This window comes from Triticum urartu, chromosome 5 (genome assembly GCF_003073215.2).
Source record: "Triticum urartu cultivar G1812 chromosome 5, Tu2.1, whole genome shotgun sequence".
In the NCBI taxonomy this organism is placed as follows: domain Eukaryota; kingdom Viridiplantae; phylum Streptophyta; class Magnoliopsida; order Poales; family Poaceae; genus Triticum; species Triticum urartu.
Genome location: NC_053026.1, coordinates 34,424,548 through 34,446,919, shown reverse-complemented (window position 1 = coordinate 34,446,919; position 22,372 = coordinate 34,424,548).

Here is a 22,372-nt window from a genome sequence, read left to right as displayed (position 1 = left end):
GTCTTCTTGCTCCAGCCGCCCAAAGCAGCGCCGGTCGTGCCGCATGCTCCTGCCTCTCGTGGCCGGCTGTGCTGCCGCGGAGGCCTCACCGCCCCCTACTATTCCCACCACTGGCCAGGCCCTGCGGCGACGGTAGCCTCACACCACAGCCGAACCTGTGAACCCTCGTACTCCTCTCCGCGCGGGCTTCCACTGCCGCGTCTTCCCAGGCTCCTCGTCATCCCCTTCCTAGGCCTCACCGTCGTCCACCGCCCTAGTTCTCTCGGCGCGGCATGGTCAACGTGGTCAAGGAACGAATTCCATCGGACGTGGACTGTACGTGGAGAGGCTGACAGCTGGGTCCACGGCCAAAGCAAGGAAGTGCCTCCTTATTACGTGCAAAATAATTATTCCTCCACCTAACAACGGGGACCCACCGGACGGGCCACCGTATTTCGAGAAAAAACGTTTGCCCCAGACTGCTGGGACCCACCAGCTACATCTTCGCACGCAAGGAAGTGCGTCTGGGCAAAAAAAAACGATTCACCGCCTGACTATTGGGACCCACCAGCTACATCTTCGCAGGCAAGGAAGTGCCTGACAGTCGGGACCCACCTGGTCGAAGCGTACGTAGCGTTGTCATTCTGGTCGCGAACGTGTACGTACATATATACTGGTGGATGTAGAGGCGCACACGTGTCGTAGTAGAGGCGCGCACGTAGCATGTGCACGTACGTACAGTGGCCAGGGTGCAAGAAAGAAAATACGGCCACGTATTTGTATATACGGGCGGGGTCTCGAACGCCTACTCGTGCATACATACTGGTAGGGCTTATGTACATGGCTGGGTCGGAACGGAGAAATAGCATCATCGTCGTGTTCATGGGGAGGCAACGGAATGCGTCGTCTTCATGGGGAGGTGACGGAATGCGTCGTGCTCATGGGGAGGCAACGAAATGTGTCGTGTTCATCGGGAGGCAACGGAACGCGTGGGAGCCAACCGGCTGGGTCAGGACGGAATGTGTGGTCGTGTTCATCGGGAGGGCTTGGACGGAGCATGCGATGGAAATGAGGCCTGGCATACCGCACAGCGGAGGAAACGGACCTCCTACGTTCGGAACGGGGTCCTGTTGATCGGGAGGGATCTGGCGTATCGCAAAACGGAGGAAACGGACCTCCTACGGTCGAAACGGGGGTCTTGTTGATCGGGAGTGGTGTGGCGTACCGCAAAACGGACGAAACGGACCTCCTACGGTCGAAACGGGGGTCCTGTTCATCGGGAGGGGTGTGGTGTCCCCTAAACGGACGGAACGGACCTCCTATGGTCGAAACGGGGGTCCTGTTCATCGGGAGGGGTGTGGCGTACCGCAAAACGGGACTCCACGGGATACTGTTCATCTCCACCGTCGACCCCCTCTAGCCTCCACGAGCTACTGTTCATCCACCGTCGACCTCCTCCAGCCTCCACCTGCGACTGTTCATCCACAGGCTCCTGTTCATCCAGCCTCCACCGCGCGCTACTCCACCGGCTACTGTTCAACCAGCCCTCTCCACGGGCTCCTGTTCAACCACCCCTCCACAGGCTACTGTTCATCCGGCCCTCCACCGTCTACTGTTCATCCAGCCCTCCATGGGGTGGACCTGTTCATCTAGCCCTCCACGGGGTCCTGTTCATCCAGTCCCAACCGGCTCGATCGATCGGGGTCCTGTTCGTCCAGAGGCAACACCACGGGGTCCTGTTCATCCACCCCACCGGGAACTGTTCATCCAACCCCCCAGCAATGCTCACTGTTCATCCAGAGGTAGCATCGATCGGATTCAGTTAGCAGCAGTAGCGAAGGAATCGCTCGATCGGGTTCAGTTAACAGCCATCGATCAATCGCTCGGGTTCAGTAACGTGTAGCCTGCAGTGCAATCACTCCGGTTCAGTTAGAGCCCAACGCCTCGCTCGGGTTCAGTTAGAGCCAACGCCTCGCACACATGCGCGTACGTGTACGAGAGAAACACACATCGCTCGACCCCCGTGTCACGACCGGTTCTCCGGACATAAATTTCCAGAAAAAAGACCGTCGTGCTCATCAGCCCCAGGATTACTGTTAGCTGATGAGGCTCCACTTGATACAGAAATTCCAAGCAAAGTACAACATATGTAGCACAAGACCATTCTGGCCTGTGAGTACAACAAATGGTTTTCTTGTGGTCGATGGCGGAAGCGGTTTGTGAATCATCAGTGTCTATGGGACTCCATTTCCCACGGGAACAGCTGACCAGGTTAACTCCTATCTTCGTGAGGCTGCTATCACCGTTGCTTAGTTTCCGGGGCTGTTATCGCCACGCTCCTCTCCAAGCAAGCAATCTGGCCAAGACTAGAGCCAGGGACGAGCCAGTGAGTACTTTGAATGTACTCGCAAACATTAGGAACACAGGTATAATATAATTGATAATCATGCACGGAAAAATTTTATGATCACATCGTCAGTCACAAATAAAAATGTCTTTTATGCATGCAAGCAGGTTATTTATATGCAACATGAATAAGCAATAATGAAGTGGGAAATAAAATGCCGCAGTCGGGCGTCTGTGCGACACCACATAAAGGGCTTTAAAAGAAATGCCACAGTCGGGCGTCTAAGCGACACCACATAAAGGGCTTTTAAAAGAAATGCCACAGTCGGGCGTCTGAGCGACACCACATAAAGGGCTTAAAAGAAATACCACAGTCGGGCGTCTGAGCGACACCACATAAAGGGCTTTAAAGAAATACCACAGTCGGGCGTCTGAGCGACACCACATAAAGGGCTTTAAAAGATAAATAATCACAATGAATAACCAGGATGTAGAACCGTCCAGGGATACTCGATAATATAAATAATGCAACGGGTTAGTCCATCACAAGATAATAATCATAATCTTCACAAGTCACAAGTCACGGTCCAAGTTCTGGTTTAACAATCTCTCCTCCGAAGACCGACACTAAGACCAACACTTGACCCATCCCAGACTGTAATCCTTAACCATGGACACGGCTATTCGAATAGGTTTAATCTCTGCAGAGGGTGTACTCTTTACCCCACGAGTAACGGATTCCTTTAGTCAATCGGGACTAAGTCGTCTACGGCCTTTTAGTTGAAAACACCCTAACTTGCACACACCAGCTTAACTCATCGGTGTCTGGAATCACCCACGACACTTGTTAAGCAAAAACTCTAAGTGGGGAGGCTACAACCTCGCGTAGCATGGGATCAAATTTATATCGCGCGCTCTAAGGGGTGGCCTCCCCTCTCGGTCTCATACCGAAAACACCCATGCCCCGGACAGGTGGCATGCCTACCGGCTACAACCGATATCTTCCACCATGGCCTCTCTGTACGGTGTGTGCTTGAAAGGAGTTGACGACTTACTGAACCATACCCTACCTGCGGCAGGGACAAGTGGTAGTACAGAAATAAGGTGTACAATTATATTCATTTCCAACAGCAAGGAAATCACTAATATGCTTCCATGCAAATGATCATGTCACATGAAATAACAAGTCCTTCGAAATAAGGTGGTGTTATAAACGTGTCAAATAACACGCCAAAAACATTATGCCAGGGTTCAGAATGCTTGCCTTTAAGTTGTGGAGGGGTGAGGTGCTCTCCAAAACTTTTGAAAGTTTCTTCTCTCTCCCAAAAATCCTATTTAAAAATATATTTGAATTAACACACATTTCAAAAACAGTACAAAAAAAGTTGTTTGAAATTTTTTCAAATAAATCTTAAAATAAACTAGACCAAATTTGAGGAAGGTAGGAAAAAGAATCAACTATTTGGAGTTATATTTAAAAAGTTATAGCCAGTCAAAGATTTGGTCAAATCTGTTTTTAAAAAAAATAGAAAAAGAAAACGTTTCAAACGAGATTACGCTTTCGGTGCAGAGGAGGCGTACTTGAGGCTTTACGCCTCCACTTAACCACGTGGACCGGCGCTGGGTCTCTGACGGTGGGCCCGCCTGGCCCACTGGTCAGGTTTGACCAGTCGCCCGCGTCGTCTCACTCCTCTACTCGAGTGGAGCGGGGCTCCGGCGATCATCACCGGCGAACGGTGGCTCCGTTCGGAAAGCTGAGGCCACCAGTGGATTCAGGGGGCCGAGGTGGTTACTCCGGTAGTCGTAGGGTCGTCGGAGGTGGAGGATATCGCCGGCGGCGAGCTCCACGGCGGAGGGAAGCTTCGGGAGCAAGATGGATTTGGGGCTACGGTGGTTCCCGATCAAAATTGAGTACGGGAGGCTGAGGAAGTTTCTGGCGAAGAGAATGGAGAGGGGGAGGCCCTGGTGGTGCCGGAATGGCCGGGGCAGTGGCGGGCAGGAGTTGCCGGAGATGAGGAAGGAGACCTCCCCGGATCGATTGGCTGCCACGGGAGAACTAGGGGGGCATTCTAAGGTTGCCTGTGTGCTTGAATGGGTTCGGGGCCTCCTTTTATAGCTCGTCGAGGTCGGTTCCGCGGCGGCCGTGGATAAGCTCTCCGGCGAACCGCCTCTCTGTAGCTAGGGCGACGTGGCGGCGACGAGCGCTAGTGGACACACTCGCGGATGAGCACGCGCTGTTCCAGGGGCCAGGTGGCGAGCGGAGGAAGGTTCGGCGGCGCCGACATGGGCAGAGGCTGTCGGGCGCGGCGGCGGCTAGCGCTTGGCCTGCCGGGCGCGGCGAGGGGCGGCTTGGCGCGTAGCTGTGAGAAGGGGAGCGCGTGGCGTGGTGCTGCAGAGCGGGCCAAAACCGTGGGGCCAGCGTGTCGGCTCGGGCGCGGCATCGTGCAATACGCGCGCTCTGGGCGCGTCCAGTGCACGCACGGGAGATGTTCGACACAATGCCGCGGCATGCTACAGGTCGCAGGTGAGGTTGGGGTTTACCAGATCGAGGTTAGGAGCAACTGGGAGTCTAGTGGACATGCTAGTTTGATCAGAGGTGCAAGCTCACAGTGAAATGCCAAAACTCATGTCAAAACTGGTCATGCCTACAGGGTGCTCGATAGAATGCCACATGCACCTAGGCAACTCTTGGGGTGGCCAAAACTTCCAGATGGTGGTCTCTTTAGATGCAAGAGAGAGTGGTGAGGTTAGTTGGCCAAAAGCAGAAACTTGCTAGTGCAAGTTTTGCAAAACTACAATTCTGGACAGGAAATAAATGACATTATTTCATGAACCAAAAATATGCCAATGGGTGCATGCTCCTGGATTTAGGGGTTTGGTAGGGCTGTCTACAAGTAGGAAAAAGAATCAAGAGCTAAAGAGCAAGCAAGAATATGGTTGCTGTACAAACCATCATGTTGGACCAGAATGAAGATGAGGTTGATTCACTCAAATTTTTCAAATAACAACACAGGGTTTTTGCATAAAGTTGAATCATATGCTACTACCAACATCCCATAATTTTGGTGGAGGCTAGAAAGAATTATTTAAATGGGTTGTAGTGCAAATTGCACTCTGGACCAGAGAAGAAAAATTGAGTGTAGAGCTCAAAATATTTCATGAATAAAATATATTTTTGCTTAAAAGTGATTTAAAAACATCACATGACATCTCCAAATTTTTGGTTGGAATTTTAAATGAATTTATCAAATGGTTGTAGTTCAAATATGGCCATATAACCTTGAAAAATCATTTTTCAAGAAAATAAAGATCAAGCAATTTAATTAGGTAATTAGTTATACTGATAAAAGAAAAGTTTTTTCTTGAGAGGTTTAACAAGTCCAATAACATATTTGAAAGGTTTTCACTTTGGGAAAAACTCATCATAACAGGGAAGGAAATGATTTAAAAAAAATCAAAATGGAGCTCAGAAATTCAAAGTTTTAATTCCTGGAAAAATTTTAATTCAATAAAACAAGGCCAAATTTTTGGGGTGTCACAACACTACCCCCCTTAAGAAAAATCTCGTCCTCGAGATTTGTTAAAAGCTGTTTTAAGAAGAACAATAAGCAGTAAAAATGTGGCTACAGTGAGAGGGCAATAAGTGGTGAAAAACCACAGTGCGAAAACTGGTGCTGCGTGGAAAAGTCTACGGTTCGGGACAAAATCGTGGGATTCTACGCTAGATATAAATTTAGAATAATTTCTAAATTTAAATATACGCTGGTCGTACCTGAGAGCACAGTGCTCTCTCTGGCCGACAGGTGGACCCGGGGTCCACTGTCAGTCTCTTCTTCTCCCTCTGGTTCTCTCTTCTTCCTCTCTCCCGCGCGCTTTCTCCACCGGCGACGCCTAGCGCGTAGGGCATCTAGGCCGTACCGTGGTAGTGCGCGGCGTGCTATCTGCCGGTGCAGCGTGCACTCACCTCGCGGGCCAGCGCGCTGTCGGCACTGTTCGCGGATTCGACTCCGAACACCGGCGATCGGCGACGAGCGGCGTTGGTGGACTTCGCCCACCGTACACCGAGCTCGAGCTATAAAACGGCCGGGGTGCCTCTCTCTTCTTACTCACACCTGGCCTCACTTCTCCTTCTCCTTCTTTCTCCATTACTGCTTACAGAAGCTCGGGTGAGGCTCTAATGGCGGAGGCGATGCCGGACTGGTTTGCGGTCCTGATATACGTAGGGCTGGTGACACTGCTGGGGCTCTCCGTGCTCCTGTGCGCAATGATCCTCGACGAGCGTCGCGACGCTGCTGCTCGGGTGTTGGCTCTCCGCGGTGGTGGTGATCACGAGGAGCAGGTGAGGTGTGCCGGGTGCTAACCGTTGTTAGGGGGTGATTAGCTGGATGCAACACTGTTGCAAAGTTTTGCAAACAGTGTAGGTGTCCGAAAGATTATGGTTGTGAGTCTGCTGCGTGGTGCTGTGTGAAATTAATAAATCCACGCCGTGAGAAAATGTAGACGTAGCAACTCAGGGAAAAGAAATCTCACTCCGGGATTTTGCGAGAGAAAAATAGTTAATTTTAAAAGAGCATAAACCACAACAAAAACTACACACATTAGTAGAAGCCAAATAATTGACTCGTCGTACAAACTCAGGGTATCACGCATAGGTCACACACATAAATAAATGTTGCAAATAATGAACACTGCAGCGACGTCTAAAATGGAAACGGTAACGGGACGGGGTCCCTAGAAAACGTTTCTGGTACTGGGATACACTCCTCTTCTATCTGGGGAAGTGGTTTGACCAGTCGATGTACGTGTCTCTCCTGGTCGGGCCTTAGTGCTCTGCCGATGGCGATCTGAGGATTTAAATCTGCGAGGCTCTGAAGATAACCCATCACACGTTGGGATAAATGCTCTTGAGCGATGACGTACTGGACAAGGTTGGCCAGGACTGGGTCTCTCTCAATGCGTCCACCGGGAAAAGATGTCACTCCTCCGGGTGCTGCACGGCTCGGGAAGTAATAATACCCTCGTTCGCTGGCATAGGGTACCGCGAATCGAAGGCGAGCAAGCGCTTCGTATGCAATAGCTTCTATGGCCATCTGTGGGGTTGGCATAGATTTCCCCACGAAGGAGACTTCCGTTGGGTCTTGGTTTGAGTTTACGGGAGGGATGTGCACTGCTGCCCAATATCTTGAGGTGGAAGGGGTAATCCTCGATTTGAACAGCTCGTACTGGGGTGGCTGGGTAGCGCCCATGGTCCTGCAGGTAAAATCCCTGAATATCTTGACAAAACTACCTGGGGTTGCATCTGGGGTTCTAAGGTAAATGCTGGGGCTCGGCATGGCCAGGAAATGGCTGTGAGGATGGTGCACAAAATGAGGGGTGCTTGGCAAGGTCACGCGGTGGCCTTTTTATAGCACCGGAGCTGGGTCATTTTTACCGTGGTGAATGGTAAAGAAAATTTTCAGCTCTGTTCCAAGGGTCGAGGTCAAGCCACAGATTCACACATTTCACTATAGTGATGTGTTACTGTGGGGTTGACGGGGTGGTCTTTGGTAACTGTGCCTGGGGTAGAAATCTTATACTGCATACTGGCGTATCCAGGCAAGGCTACTATTAAAACAGAGGCATGACAACAGGCGGCATAAAAATTACAAGACCACACGATTACAAAGCAAGGGTACACAGGAACTCGATACGATTCGGGTGACTTAGTCTACCTCGTTTACATCCAAGCGGGCGTGCCTTGAGGCTCCTCCACGGGTCTCGTCGTCGGAATTAGCTGGAGTGGGTTGAGGGGCTGCAGGCTCGGGGTAGCGATGATGACCATCTCGGGGATTGTTGGCCACAACCCCGTTGGAGTGTGCTCCCAATATGCGACGAAGCACTTCTGGGGTTATCGCAGCACCTTGGCCGATGGCTTGGGTAGATCTCAGGGACTCGATCGGGTGTCCAAACAGCACGACTGGGTTGTCGGCGTTGGGCTCGTTTTCTTCTCTCGCCGGGGCTCGACGAACTAGCTCTCCTCGAGCTGCGATTAGATCAACAGTGATTTGATCACACAGTTCCTCTAGTGCACTTACATAGCGCACTAGGTGCAACAATGCAGGATCCATCTCGTGATCTCCGTTGGCAACTTGGGGTGGTCTACCATACCCTTCACGTCTGGGGTAGTAGTGGAACGAGCGACAGTTAACTCTGGGCGACAAGTGCCGGAGATGAACTATAGCCTCTCGAGCAGCTAGTTGGATGGCTTGAAGCTCAAAGGAAGTTGTTCTTCCGGTGAACCTGTAGGGGCGCTCGGGCTCTAGACCCCTACCGTAGATGTGTACAGTGGCCCAGAATTGACGGTTCTCACCGCTCATGGGTCCTTGGTACAAAACATATTCTGGGGGCTCTTCTAACGCGTAGGCACGACGGGTGAGGTTTGCGAGTATGGTCACAAAACCTCCAAGGTTGGTTGCTGTGGTCTCATTGTGCACGACAGGGCCAGGCATTGTGGCTCGGTTTGGGGTAGAGACTGTGCTGTGCTGTGTTGGGGCTAGCGTGCCCCTTTTTATAGGAAAAAGGGGACGGAGTCTTCCCTTGCACGCTTGCGAGAAAGGACTATTTAATATTCGATCACTGGCGCATGAGCGACAGGTTAGGTTGATAGGTTGGGCACCGACTGCCAAAAGGTGTTGGGTCACTGTGTGGCTATCTTGCACGAGAAGCTTGGCTGGGGTTTGGTTCTGGTTTGGTCGGTCGGTTTGCCTAAGTTTATAGACCCGGCTAAGATAGGATTAGCCAATGGTCAGCCTGGCTCTGATACCAAGTCTGTCACGACCGGTTCACCGGACATAAATTTCCAGAAAAAAGACCGTCGTGCTCATCAGCCCCAGGATTACTGTTAGCTGATGAGGCTCCACTTGATACAGAAATTCCAAGCAAAGTACAACATATGTAGCACAAGACCATTCTGGCCTGTGAGTACAACAAATGGTTTTCTTGTGGTCAATGGCGGAAGCGGTTTGTGAATCATCAGTGTCTATGGGACTCCATTTCCCAAGGGAACAGCTGAGCAGGTTAACTCCTATCTTCGCGAGGCTGCTATCACCGTTGCTTATTTCCGGGGCTATTATCGCCACGCTCCTCTCCAAGCAAGCAATCTGGCCAAGACAATAGCCAGGGACGAGCCAGTGAGTACTTTGAATGTACTCGCAAACATTAGGAACATAGGTATAATATAATTGATAATCATGCACGGAAAAATTTTATGATCACATCGTCAGTCACAAATAAAAATGTCTTTTATGCATGCAAGCAGGTTATTTATATGCAACATGAATAAGCAATAATGAAGTGGGAAATAAAATGCCGCAGTCGGGCATCTGTGCGACACCACATAAAGGGCTTTAAAAGAAATGCCACAGTCGGGCGTCTAAGCGACACCACATAAAGGGCTTTTAAAAGAAATGCCATAGTCGGGCGTCTGAGCGACACCACATAAAGGGCTTAAAAGAAATACCACAGTCGGGCGTCTGAGCGACACCACATAAAGGGCTTTAAAGAAATACCACAGTCGGGCGTCTGAGCGACACCACATAAAGGGCTTTAAAAGAAATGCCACAGTCGGGCATCTGAGCGACACCACATAAAGGGCTTTAAAAGAAATGCCACAGTCGGGCGTCTGAGCGACACCACATAAAGGGCTTACAAGATAAATAATCACAATGAATAACCAGGATGTAGAACCGTCCAGGGATACTCGATAATATAAATAATGCAACGGGTTAGTCCATCACAAGATAATAATCATAATCTTCACAAGTCACAAGTCACGGTCCAAGTTCTGGTTTAACAATCGACACTTGTTAAGCAAAACTCTAAGTGGGGAGGCTACAACCTCGCGTAGCATGGGATCAAATTTATATCGCGCGCTCTAAGGGGTGGCCTCCCCTCTCGGTCCACCGAAACACCCATGCCCCCGGACCAGGTGGCATGCCTACCGGCTACAACCGATATCTTCCACCATGGCCTCTCTGTACGGTGTGTGCTTGAAAGGGGTTGACGACTTACTGAACCATACCCTACCTGCGGCAGGGACAAGTGGTAGTACATAGCAAGTATGGGGGTTACTGGAAACAAGACTCGGTCTACGGTCGACTCAGGAGGTTTATAAGTTCCCTGCATGACATGTATATCAAATATATTTCAATCAACAAAATCACCACTCAATATACCTTACCATGCCATACCGGACATAACCGTCCCGACGGGGACCGGCGACAAGCTCACGCCTACCCAAGGCCGAGGCTTTCCCGGATTCCTTTCCGGCATGCATGCAAGGCACATGAGGATGATTACCATCACAATTATATTCATTTCCAACAGCAAGGAAATCACTAATATGCTTCCATGCAAATGATCATGTCACATGAAATAACAAGACCTCTGAAATAAGGTGGTGTTATAAACGTGTCAAATAACACACCAAAGACATTATGCCAGGGTTCAGAATGCTTGCCTTTAAGTTGTGGAGGGGTGAGGTGCTCTCCAAAACTTTTGAAAGTTTCTTCTCTCTCTCCAAAATCCTATTTTAAAATATATTTGAATTAACACACATTTCAAAAACAGTACAAAAAGTTGTTTAAATTTTTTTCAAATAAATCTTAAAATAAACTAGACCAAATTTGAGGAAGGTAGGAAAAAGAATCAACTCATTTGGAGTTATATTTAAAAAGTTATAGCCAGTCAAAAATTTGGTCAAATTTGTTTTTAAAAAAATAGAAAAAGAAAATTCAAACGAGATTACGCTTTCGGTGCAGAGGAGGCGTACTTGAGGCTTTACGCCTCCACTTAACCACGTGGACCGGCGCACCGGCGCTGGGTCTCTGACGGTGGGCCCGCCTGGCCCACTGGTCAGGTTTGACCAGTCGCCCGCGTCGTCTCCCTCCTCTGCCCGAGTGGAGCGGGGCTCCGGCGATCATCGCCGGCGAACGGTGGCTCCGTTCGGAAAGCTGAGGCCACCAGTGGATTCAGGGGGCCGAGGTGGTTACTTCGGTAGTCGTAGGGTCGTCGGAGGTGGAGGATATCGCCGGCGGCGAGCTCCTCGGCGGAGGGAAGCTTCGGGAGCAAGATGGATTTGGGGCTACGGTGGTTCCCGATCAAAATTGAGTAGGGGGATGGGTTCACGGGAGGATGAGGAAGTTTCTGGCGAAGAGAATGGAGAGGGGGAGGCCCTGGTGGTGCCGGAATGGCCGGGGCAGTGGCGGCGGCAGGAGTTGCCGGAGATGAGGAAGGAGGCCTCCCCGGGTCGATTGGCTGCCACGGGAGAACTAGGGGAGCATTCTAAGATTGCCTGTGTGCTTGAATGGGTTCGGGGACCTCTTTTTATAGCTCGTCGAGGTCGGTTCCGCGGAGGCCGTGGATAAGCCCTCCGGCGAACCGCCTCTCTGTAGCCAGGGCGACGTGGCGGCGACGAGCGCTAGTGGACACACTCGCGGATGAGCACGCGCTGTTCCAGGGGCCAGGTGGCGAGCGGAGGAAGGTTCGGCGGCGCCGACATGGGCAGAGGCTGTCGGGCTGCGGCGGCGGCTAGCGCTTGGCCTGCCGGGCGCGGCGAGGGGCGGCTTGGCGCGTAGCTGTGAGAAGGGGAGCGCGTGGCGTGGTGCTGCAGAGCGGGCCAAAACCGTGGGGCCAGCGTGTCGGCTCGGGCGCGGGCCGTGCAATACGCGCGCTCTGGGTGCGGCCAGAGCACGCACGGGAGATGCTCGACACAATGCCGCGGCATGCTACAGGTCGCAGGTGAGGTTGGGGTTTACCAGATCGAGGTTAGGAGCAACTGGGAGTCTAGTGGACATGCTAGTTTGATCAGAGGTGCAAGCTCACAGTGAAATGCCAAAACTCATGTCAAAACTGGTCATGCCTACAGGGTGCTCGATAGAATGCCACATGCACCTAGGCAACTCTTGGGGTGGCCAAAACTTCCAGATGGTGGTCTCTTTAGATGCAAGAGAGAGTGGTGAGGTTAGTTGGCCAAAAGCAGAAACTTGCTAGTGCAAGTTTTGCAAAACCACAATTCTGGACAGGAAATAAATGACATTATTTCATGAATCAAAAATATGCCAATGGGTGCATGCTCCTGGATTTAGGGGTTTGGTAGGGCTGTCTACAAGTAAGAAAAAGAATCAAGAGCTAAAGAGCAAGCAAGAATATGGTTGCTGTACAAACCATCATGTTGGACCAGAATGAAGATGAGGTTGATTCACTCAAAATTTTCAAATAACATCACTGGGTTTTTGCATAAAGTTGAATCATATGCTACTACCAACATCCCATAATTTTGGTGGAGGCTAGAAAGAATTATTTAAAAGGGTTGTAGTGCAAATAGCACTCTGGACCAGAGAAGGAAAAATTGAGTGTAGAGCTCAAAATATTTCATGAATAAAATATATTTTTGCATAAAAGTGATTTAAAAACATCACCTGACATCTCCAAATTTTGGTTGGAATTTTAAATGAATTTATCAAATGGTTGTAGTTCAAATATGGCCATATAACCTTGAAAAATCAATTTTCAAGAAAATAAAGATCAAGCAATTTAATTAGGTAATTAGTTATACTGATAAAAGAAAAGTTTTTTCTTGAGAGGTTTAACAAGTCCAATAACATATTTGAAAGGTTTTCACTTTGGGAAAAACTCATCATAACAGGGAAGGAAATGATTTAAAAAAAGTCAAAATGGAGCTCAGAAATTCAAAGTTTTAATTCCTGGCAAAATTTTAATTCAATAAAACAAGGCCAAATTTTTGGGGTGTCACACCCCGACCTCCCACCGTAACCAGGAACTCCCCGAAATTTTCCTCGCCCTCGCTTCTACCATGGTTTTTCTGTCATGGACGGCCCAAAGAATGTCATGCAACTGCGTCTCCGGCCCGCCCAGGACGAAAAGCCCATTTTCTGTCATGATTTTTTGTCATAGAAGTAGGAGCCCACCACATCTATGATGATACCAGGTATTGTCCCAATTATCGTCATAGAAGTGTCATATGTATGACACTTATTTTTTTTGTTTGGCCCAAAATATTACGGATGTGTCTTTTTTTGTAGTGACTACTCTAAGTACTGTTGCAAACGCATTCATATTTTGTTTTTGCATTGTTTCTACTGTAATATAACTTTTCCATGGCTTAATCCACTGATATAAATTGATAGTTTCATCAAAACAAGCAAACTATGCATCAAAAACAGAATCTGTCTAAAACAGAACAGTCTGTAATAATCTGAACATTAACCATACCTATGGTACATGAAAAATTCTTCCAAAATTAGGAAAAAAACAACAAGCATTGTAAACGTCCTAAAGGCAAACCTTGGCACATTATTTTTATAATACAATGGAATTGTACAAGAGGATACTTATTTTTGTTGAAAAGTTTCTGTAATCAAGATTCACGAAGTTTCCGTGAGCATGAACAAAGTTCAAGTATAGCTCCCACTTCAACAATGCTCGTCTTCCTCACTTTCGCTTTTCTTTTTGAAAAAGTTTTGGGTTCCCCTCTTTATTTTTGTTGTTTTTAAACTATATGAAAGCACTCAACAGAAATAAATGACTCTCTAAAACTTCCGGGTTGTCTCCCTGGCAGCGCTTTCTTTAAAGCCATTAAGCTAGGCATATTGTGCTCAAGTAATGAATCCACCCGGATCCCAAGGTATATCAAAGCCAATTTTAATTAACAATGATTTGGCATTTAGTAGTGAGCACAAAGCAACATATATCAAGCAATCACGACGTCTAACTCTCTTCCTATGCATCGGCATGTCATAAAAGAACAATTCATGCACACATAGTAAAGGCCAATGCATAGTATAAATAGTTTCATGCAATTTTATCATGTGGGAAACATAGAGAGGTGGAGATATAGTTCCTCTCTCATAATAATTGCATTTAGGAGCAGAAAGCACATGCATATTACATTCATCAAAATCATCATGTGTAATAGTAAAAGGCAACCCATCAATATAATCCATAATAAGGGCAAACTTCTCCGATATAGTGTAGTTAGGAGAATTCAAAAAGATAATAGGACTATCATGCGTGGGTGCAATAGCAACAATTTCATGTTTAACATGAGGAACTATAGCAAGTTCATCTCCATAAGCATAATTCATATTGGCATCTTGGCCACAAGCATAGCAAGCATCATCAAAAAGGGATATTTAAAAGGAATCAACGAGATCATAATAGTTATCATAGCGATCATCCTTCGGTAAGTACGAAGGGGAAATTAAACAATGTATGCATTGAAGAGTTACTCTCATTAGAAGGTGGGCATGGGTAGCTAATCCGCTCTTCCTCCTTTTGTTCTTCGCTCTCCTCATCATCTTTTTCATCAAATGAGCTCACAGTTTCATCAATTTCTTCTTCCATAGGTTCCTACAAAATATTAGTCTCTTCTTGGACAGTGGAGACTTTCTCAATAAACGCATCAATATTGGCATTATATTCATAATTCTCATAGCAAGATTTTCAGGTCTATAAACAACATCATAAAGATTTTCAAACTATTTGCACATAGATTCAATTTCATAATAAGCACCCATAAAAGCAACAAATTCTTCTATTTGTTCCACATCATAGTAATCATATATACCATTAGCATAAGAAGCCAAGGTTTTATCATCATTAAATTTGCATGAAAAGGGAAGGTGTGGAGCCTTCATCCTAGAGCAACAAGTATAATCATATCTCAAGCAATATTTTCCCTTTTTGTGTCAAGCGATAATCCCTAAAGTATTCACGTTGATCCAACGTTACTCCCATTACATAATTGAATGGGGTTTTCTCAGGATTATCAAAGTAGTACATAATATCTTTCACATAATCAACATCGAGGGTTTTAGGAGGTTCCCCATCTCCATGAGTAGCAAGTACACCTAAATTTTTGGTATTTCGTGTTCCATATCCATAACTAATGATAAAGAAAACTAAGAACATCAAATAAAAATTACTTAGTGATAAAGCAAACAAGCACACACGAGAATATTCACCCCATGCTATTGCTCCCCGACAACGGCACAAGAAAAAGGACTTGATAACCCACAAGTATAGGGGATCAATTGTATCCTCTTTCGATAAGTAAGAGTGTCGAACCCAATGAGGAGCTAAAGGTAGAACAAATATTCCCTCAAGTTCTATCGACCACCGATACAACTCTACGCACACTTGATGTTCGCTTTACCAGAAACAAGTTTGAAAATAGAAGTACTTTGTAGGTGTTTTTGGATAGGTTTGCAAGAATATAAAGAGAGCGTAAATAAAAAGTAGGGGCTGTTTAGATAAAGACACAACTAAATTAGTTTTAGTAGAGAGCTTTTTGTTATGAGAAAGTTATTTGTCCCTAGGCAATCGATAACTTGACCGGTAATCATTATTGCAATTTTATTTGAGGGAGAGGCATAAGCTAACATACTTTCTCTACTTGGATGATATGCACGTATGATTGGAACTCTAGCAAGCATCCGCAACTACTAAAGATCATTAAGGTAAAACCCAACCATAGCATTAAAGTATCAAGTCCTCTTTATCCCATACGCAAACAACCTACTTACTCGGGTCTGTGCTTCTGTTCACTCATGCCACCCACCATAAGCAAATCATGAACATATTGCAAACCCTATAGCGGGAATACCTCACGCTTGCGCGACACGGATAGCACCGCAGGACAGCACCAATAATAAAACATGCAACTCAAACAAATCTTGATCATCAAATAACCCATAGGACAAAACGGATCTACTCAAACATCATAGGATAGCCATACATCATTGGGAAATAATATATAGCACTGAGCACCATGTTTAAGTATAGATTACAGCGGGTAAGAGAGTGGTTACACCACTGCATAGAGGGGGGAAGAGTTGGTGATGATGGCGGTGAAGTTGTTGGTGAAGATGACGGTGATGATGATGGCCCCGGCGGTGTTTCGGCGCCACCGGGAGAGAGGGGGAGAGAGCCCCCTCCTTCTTCTTCTTCCTTGACCTTCTCCCTAGATGGGAGAAGGGTTTCCCCTCTGGTCCATGGCCTCCATGGCATGGGAGGGGCGAGAGCCCCTCCGAGATTGGATCTGTCTCGCTGTCTCTCTCTGTTTCTATGTTCTATTCTCTGGCCCTTCACCGTTTCTTAAATTCCTGGAGATTCGTAACTCCAATTGGGTTGAATTTTGGACACGATCTCTATCCGGAAATTAGCTTTATTGCGGCGAAAGAAGGGCTCCAACCGCCTTACGGGGTGGCCACGAGGGTCCAGGGCGCGCCTGACCCCCTGGGGCGTGCCCCCTGCCTCGTGGCCCCCTCGGGCACCGTCTCGCGTTGACTTTACTTCCCAAAAATCATAAATATTCCAAAATAATTCTTCGTCCGTTTTTATCCCGTTTGGACTCCGTTTGATATTGGGTTTCTGTGAAACATAAAACATGCAACAAACAGGAACTGGCACTGGGCACTGGATCAATATGTTAGTCCCAAAAATAATATAAAAAGTTACCAAAAGTATATGAAAGTTGAATAATATTGGCATGGAACAATCAAAAATTATAGATATGACGGAGACGTATCATGATGCTTTCTCCTTCGTGAGGCCAAAAATTATATATATAATTCCGATCACGATGAACAAGATGCATAGGATAAAACTTCAAATGAAATTCCAATTTCAATCGTTTGTAGTTCCATGATCCCATATCATTACTTAGCCTATACCATGTCAATGCGTCTCCCTTCAAATATAAAGGGAAGACCTTCTTCTTAATAACATCATTGGGCACACCTGCAAGGTTAAATAATCCACAAACTTCATCTACATATATTAGGTGCTCAACAGGATGCATTGTTCCGTCTTCTTCAAAAGGATTAGCTAGCAGTTTTTCTATCATACCCAAAGGAATCTCAAAGTAGACATTTTTATTTTCAGTAGGTTCAATAGATTGAGGAGCAACTCTTTGCTCTACTGGTCAGGGTGAAGATGTTGGGGAACGCAGTAATTTCAAAAAATTTCCAACGTACACGCAAGATCATGGTGACGCATAGCAACGAGAGGGGAGAGTGTTGTCGACGTACCCTTCGTAGACCGCAGCGGAAGCATTGACGCAACGTAGAGGAAGTAGTCATACGTCTTCCTGATCCGACCGATCCAAGCACCGTTACTCCGGCACCTCCGAGTTCTTAGCACACGTACAGCTTGATGAGGCTCCCCGGGCTCCGATCCAGCAAAGCTTCGGGGATGAGTTCCGTCAGCACAATGGCGTGGTGACGATGATGATGTTCTACCGACGCAGGGCTTCGCCTAAGCACTACAACGATATGATCGAGGTGGAATATGGTGGCAGGGGGCACCGCACACGGCTAAGGAACGATCACGTGGACCAACTTGTGTGTCCTAGGGTGCCCCCTGCCCCCGTATATAAAGGAGCAAGGGGAGGAGGCGGCCGGCCAGGTGTGGCGCGTCAAGAGGGAGTCCTACTCCCACCGGGAGTAGGACTCCTAGTTGGACAAGGAGAGAGAGGGGGGAAAGAGGAGGAAGAGAGGAAGGAAAGGGGGGGCGCCGCCCCCCTTCCCTTGTCCTATTCGGACTAGGAAGGGGAGGGGCGCGCGGCCACCTCCTGCCTCCTTCTCTCTTCTCCCTCAAGGCCCATGTAGGCCCAATAAACCCCCGGGGGGGTTCCGGTAACCCCCCGGTACTCCGGAAAAATGCCGATTTCACCCGGAACGATTCCGATGTCCAAATATAGGCTTCCAATATATCGATCTTTATGTCTCGACCATTTTGAGACTCCTCATCATGTCCGTGATCACATCCGGGACTCCGAACTAACTTTGGTACAACAAAATGCATAAACTCATAATAACTGTCATCGTAACATTAAGTGTGCGGACCCTACGGTTCGAGAACAATGTAGACATGACTGAGACAGATCTCCGGTCAATAACCAATAGCGGGACCTGGATGCCCATATTGGCTCCTACATATTCTACGAAGATCTTTATCGGTCAGACCGCATAACAACATACGTTGTTCCCTTTGTCATCGGTATGCTACTTGCCCGAGATTCGATCGTCGGTATCCAATACCTAGTTCAATCTCGTTACCGGCAAGTCTCTTTACTCGTTCCGTAATACATCATCCCGCAACTAACTCATTAGTTGCAATGCTTGCAAGGCTTATGTGATGTGCATTACCGAGAGGGCCCAAAGATACCTCTCCGACAATCGGAGTGACAAATCCTAATCTCGAAATAAGCCAACCCAACATCTACCTTTGGAGACACCTGTAGAGCTCCTTTATAATCACCCAGTTACGTTGTGACGTTTGGTAGCACACAAAGTGTTCCTCCGGTAAACGGGAGTTGCATAATCTCATAGTCATAGGAACATGTATAAGTCATGAAGAAAGCAATAGCAACATACTAAACAATCGGGTGCTAAGCTAATGGAATGGGTCATGTCAATCACATCATTCTCCTAATGATGTGATCCCATTAATCAAATAACAACTCTTTGTTTATGGTTAGGAAACATAACCATCTTTGACTAATGAGCTAGTCAAGTAGAGGCATACTAGTGACACTAAGTTTGTCTATGTATTCACACATGTATTATGTTTCCGGTTAATACAATTCTAGCATGAACAATAAACATTTATCATGATATAAGGAAATAAATAATAACTTTATTATTGCCTCTAGGGCATATTTCCTTCAGTCTCCCACTTGCACTAGAGTCAATAATCTAGATTACACAGTAATGATTCTAACACCCATGGAGCCTTGGTGCTGATCATGTTCTGCTCGTGGAAGAGGCTTAGTCAACGGGTCTGCAACATTCAGATCCGTATGTATCTTGCAAATCTCTATGTCTTCCACCTGGACTAGATCCCGGATGGAATTGAAGCGTCTCTTGATGTGCTTGGTTCTCTTGTGAAATCTGGATTCCTTTGCCAAGGCAATTGCACCAGTATTGTCACAAAAGATTTTCATTGGACCCGATGCACTAGGTATGACACCTAGATCGGATATGAACTCCTTCATCCAGACTCCTTCGTTCGCTGCTTCCAAAGCAGCTATGTACTCCGCTTCACATGTAGATCCCGCTACGACGCTTTGTTTAGAACTGCTCCAACTGACAGCTCCACCATTTAATGTAAACACGTATCCGGTTTGCGATTTAGAATCGTCCGGATCAGTGTTAAAGCTTGCATCGACATAACCTTTTACGGTGAGCTCTTTGTCACCTCCATATACGAGAAACATATCCTTAGTCCTTTTCAGGTATTTCAGGATGTTCTTGACCGCTGTCCAGTGATCCACTCCTGGATTACTTTGGTACCTCCCTGCTAAGCTTATAGCAAGGCACACATCAGGTCTGGTACACAGCATTGCATAGATGATAGAGCCTATGGCTGAAGCATAGGGAACATCTTTCATTTTCTCTCTATCTTCTGCAGTGGTCGGGCATTGAGTCCGACTCAACTTCACACCTTGTAACACAGGCAAGAACCCTTTCTTCGCCTGATCCATTTTGAACTTTTTCAAAATCTTGTCAAGGTATGTGCTTTGTGAAAGTCCAATTAAGCGTCTTGATCTATCTCTATAGATCTTTATACCTAATATGTAAGCAGCTTCACCGAGGTCTTTCATTGAAAAACTCTTATTCAAGTATCCCTTTATGCTATCCAGAAATTCTACATCATTTCCGATCAGTAATATGTCATCCACATATAATATCAGAAATGCTATAGAGCTCCCACTCACGTTCTTGTAAATATAGGCTTCTCCGAAAGTCTGTATAAAACCAATTGCTTTGTTCACACTATCAAAACGTTTATTCCAACTCCGAGAGGCTTGCACCAGTCCATAAATAGATCGCTGGAGCTTGCACACTTTCTTAGCTCCCTTTGGATCGACAAAACCTTCCGGTTGCATCATATACAACTCTTCTTCCAGAAATCCATTCAGGAATGCAGTTTTGACATCCATATGCCAAATTTCATAATCATAAAATGCGGCAATTGCTAACATGATTCCGACAGACTTAAGCATCGCTACGGGTGAAAAGGTCTCATCGTAGTCAACCCCATGAACTTGTCGAAAACCTTTTGCGACAAGTCAAGCTTTGTAGACAGTAATATTACCGTCAGCGTCAGTCTTCTTCTTGAAGATCCATTTATTCTCAATTGCTTGCTGATCATCGGGCAAGTCAACCAAAGTCCATACTTCGTTCTCATACATGGATCCCATCTTAGATTTCATGGCTTCAAGCCATTTTGCGGAATCTGGGCTCACCATCGCTTCTTCATAGTTCGTAGGTTCATCATGATCTAGTAGCATGACTTCCAGAACTGGATTACCATACCACTCTGGCGCGGATCTCACTCTGGTTGATCTACGAGGTTCAGTAGTATCTTGTTCCGAAGTTTCATGATCATTATCATCAACTTCCTCACTTATTGGTGTAGGTGTCGCAGAAACAGTTTTCTGTGATGTACTACTTTCCTACAAGGGAGCAGGTATAGTTACCTCGTCAAGTTCTACTTTCCTCCCACTCACTTTTTTCGAGAGAAACTCCTTCTCCAGAAAGTTTCCGAATTTAGCAACAAAAGTCTTGCCTTCGGATTTGTGATAGAAGGTGTATCAATAGTTTCCTTTGGATATCCTATGAAGACACATTTCTCCGATTTGGGTTCGAGCTTATCAGGTTGAAGCTTTTTCACATAAGCATCGCAGCCCCAAACTTTCAGAAACGACAACTTTGGTTTCTTGCCAAACCACAGTTCATAAGGCGTCGTCTCAACGGATTTTGATGGTGCGCTATTTAACGTGAATGCGGCCGTCTCTAGAGCGTATCCCCAAAACGATAGTGGTAAATCAGTAAGAGACATCATAGATCGCACCATATCTAGTAAAGTACGATTACGACGTTCGGATACACCATTATGTTGTGGTGTTCCGGGTGGCGTGAGTTGCGAAACTATTCCACAATTTTTCAAATGTACACCAAACTCATAACTCAAATATTCTCCTCCACGATCAGATCTTAGAAACTTTATTGTCCTGTTACGATGATTTTCAACTTCACTCTGAAATTCTTTGAACTTTTCAAATGTTTCAGACTTATGTTTCATTAAGTAGATATACCCATATCTGCTTAAGTCATCTGTGAAGGTGAGAAAATAACGATATCCGCTACGAGCCTCAACATTCATCGGACCACATACATCTGTATGTATGATCTCCAGCAAATCTGTTGCTCTCTCCATAGTACTGGAGAACGGTGTTTTAGTCATCTTGCCCATGAGGCACGGTTCGCAAGTACTAAGTGATTCATAATCAAGTGGTTCCAAAAGTCCATCAGTATGGAGTTTCTTCATGCGCTTTACACCGATATGACCTAAACGGCAGTGCCACAAATAAGTTGCACTATCATTATCAACTCTGCATCTTTTGGCTTCTACATTATGAATATGTGTATCACTACTATCGAGATTCAACAAGAATAGACCACTCTTCAAGGGTGCATGACCATAAAAGATATTACTCATATAAATAGAACAACCATTATTCTTTGATTTAAATGAATAACCGTCTCGCATTAAACAAGATCCAGATATAATGTTCATGCTCAACGTTGGCACCAAATAATAATTATTTAGGTCTAATACTAATCCCGAAGGTAGATGTAGAGGTAGCGTGCCGACTGCGATCACATCGACTTTGGAACCATTGCCCATGCGCATCGTCACCTCGTCCTTAGCCAATCTTCGCTTAATCCGTAGTCCCTGTTTCGAGTTGCAAATATTAGCAACAGAACCAGTATCAAATACCCAGGTGCTACTGCGAGCATTAGTAAGGTACACATCAATAACATGTATATCACATATACCTTTGTTCACCTTGCCATCCTTCTTATCCGCCAAATATTTGGGGCAGTTCCGCTTCAAGTGACCAGTCTGCTTGCAGTAGAAGCACTCAGTTTCTGGCTTAGGTCTAGACTTGGGTTTCTTCTCTTAAGCAGCAACTTGC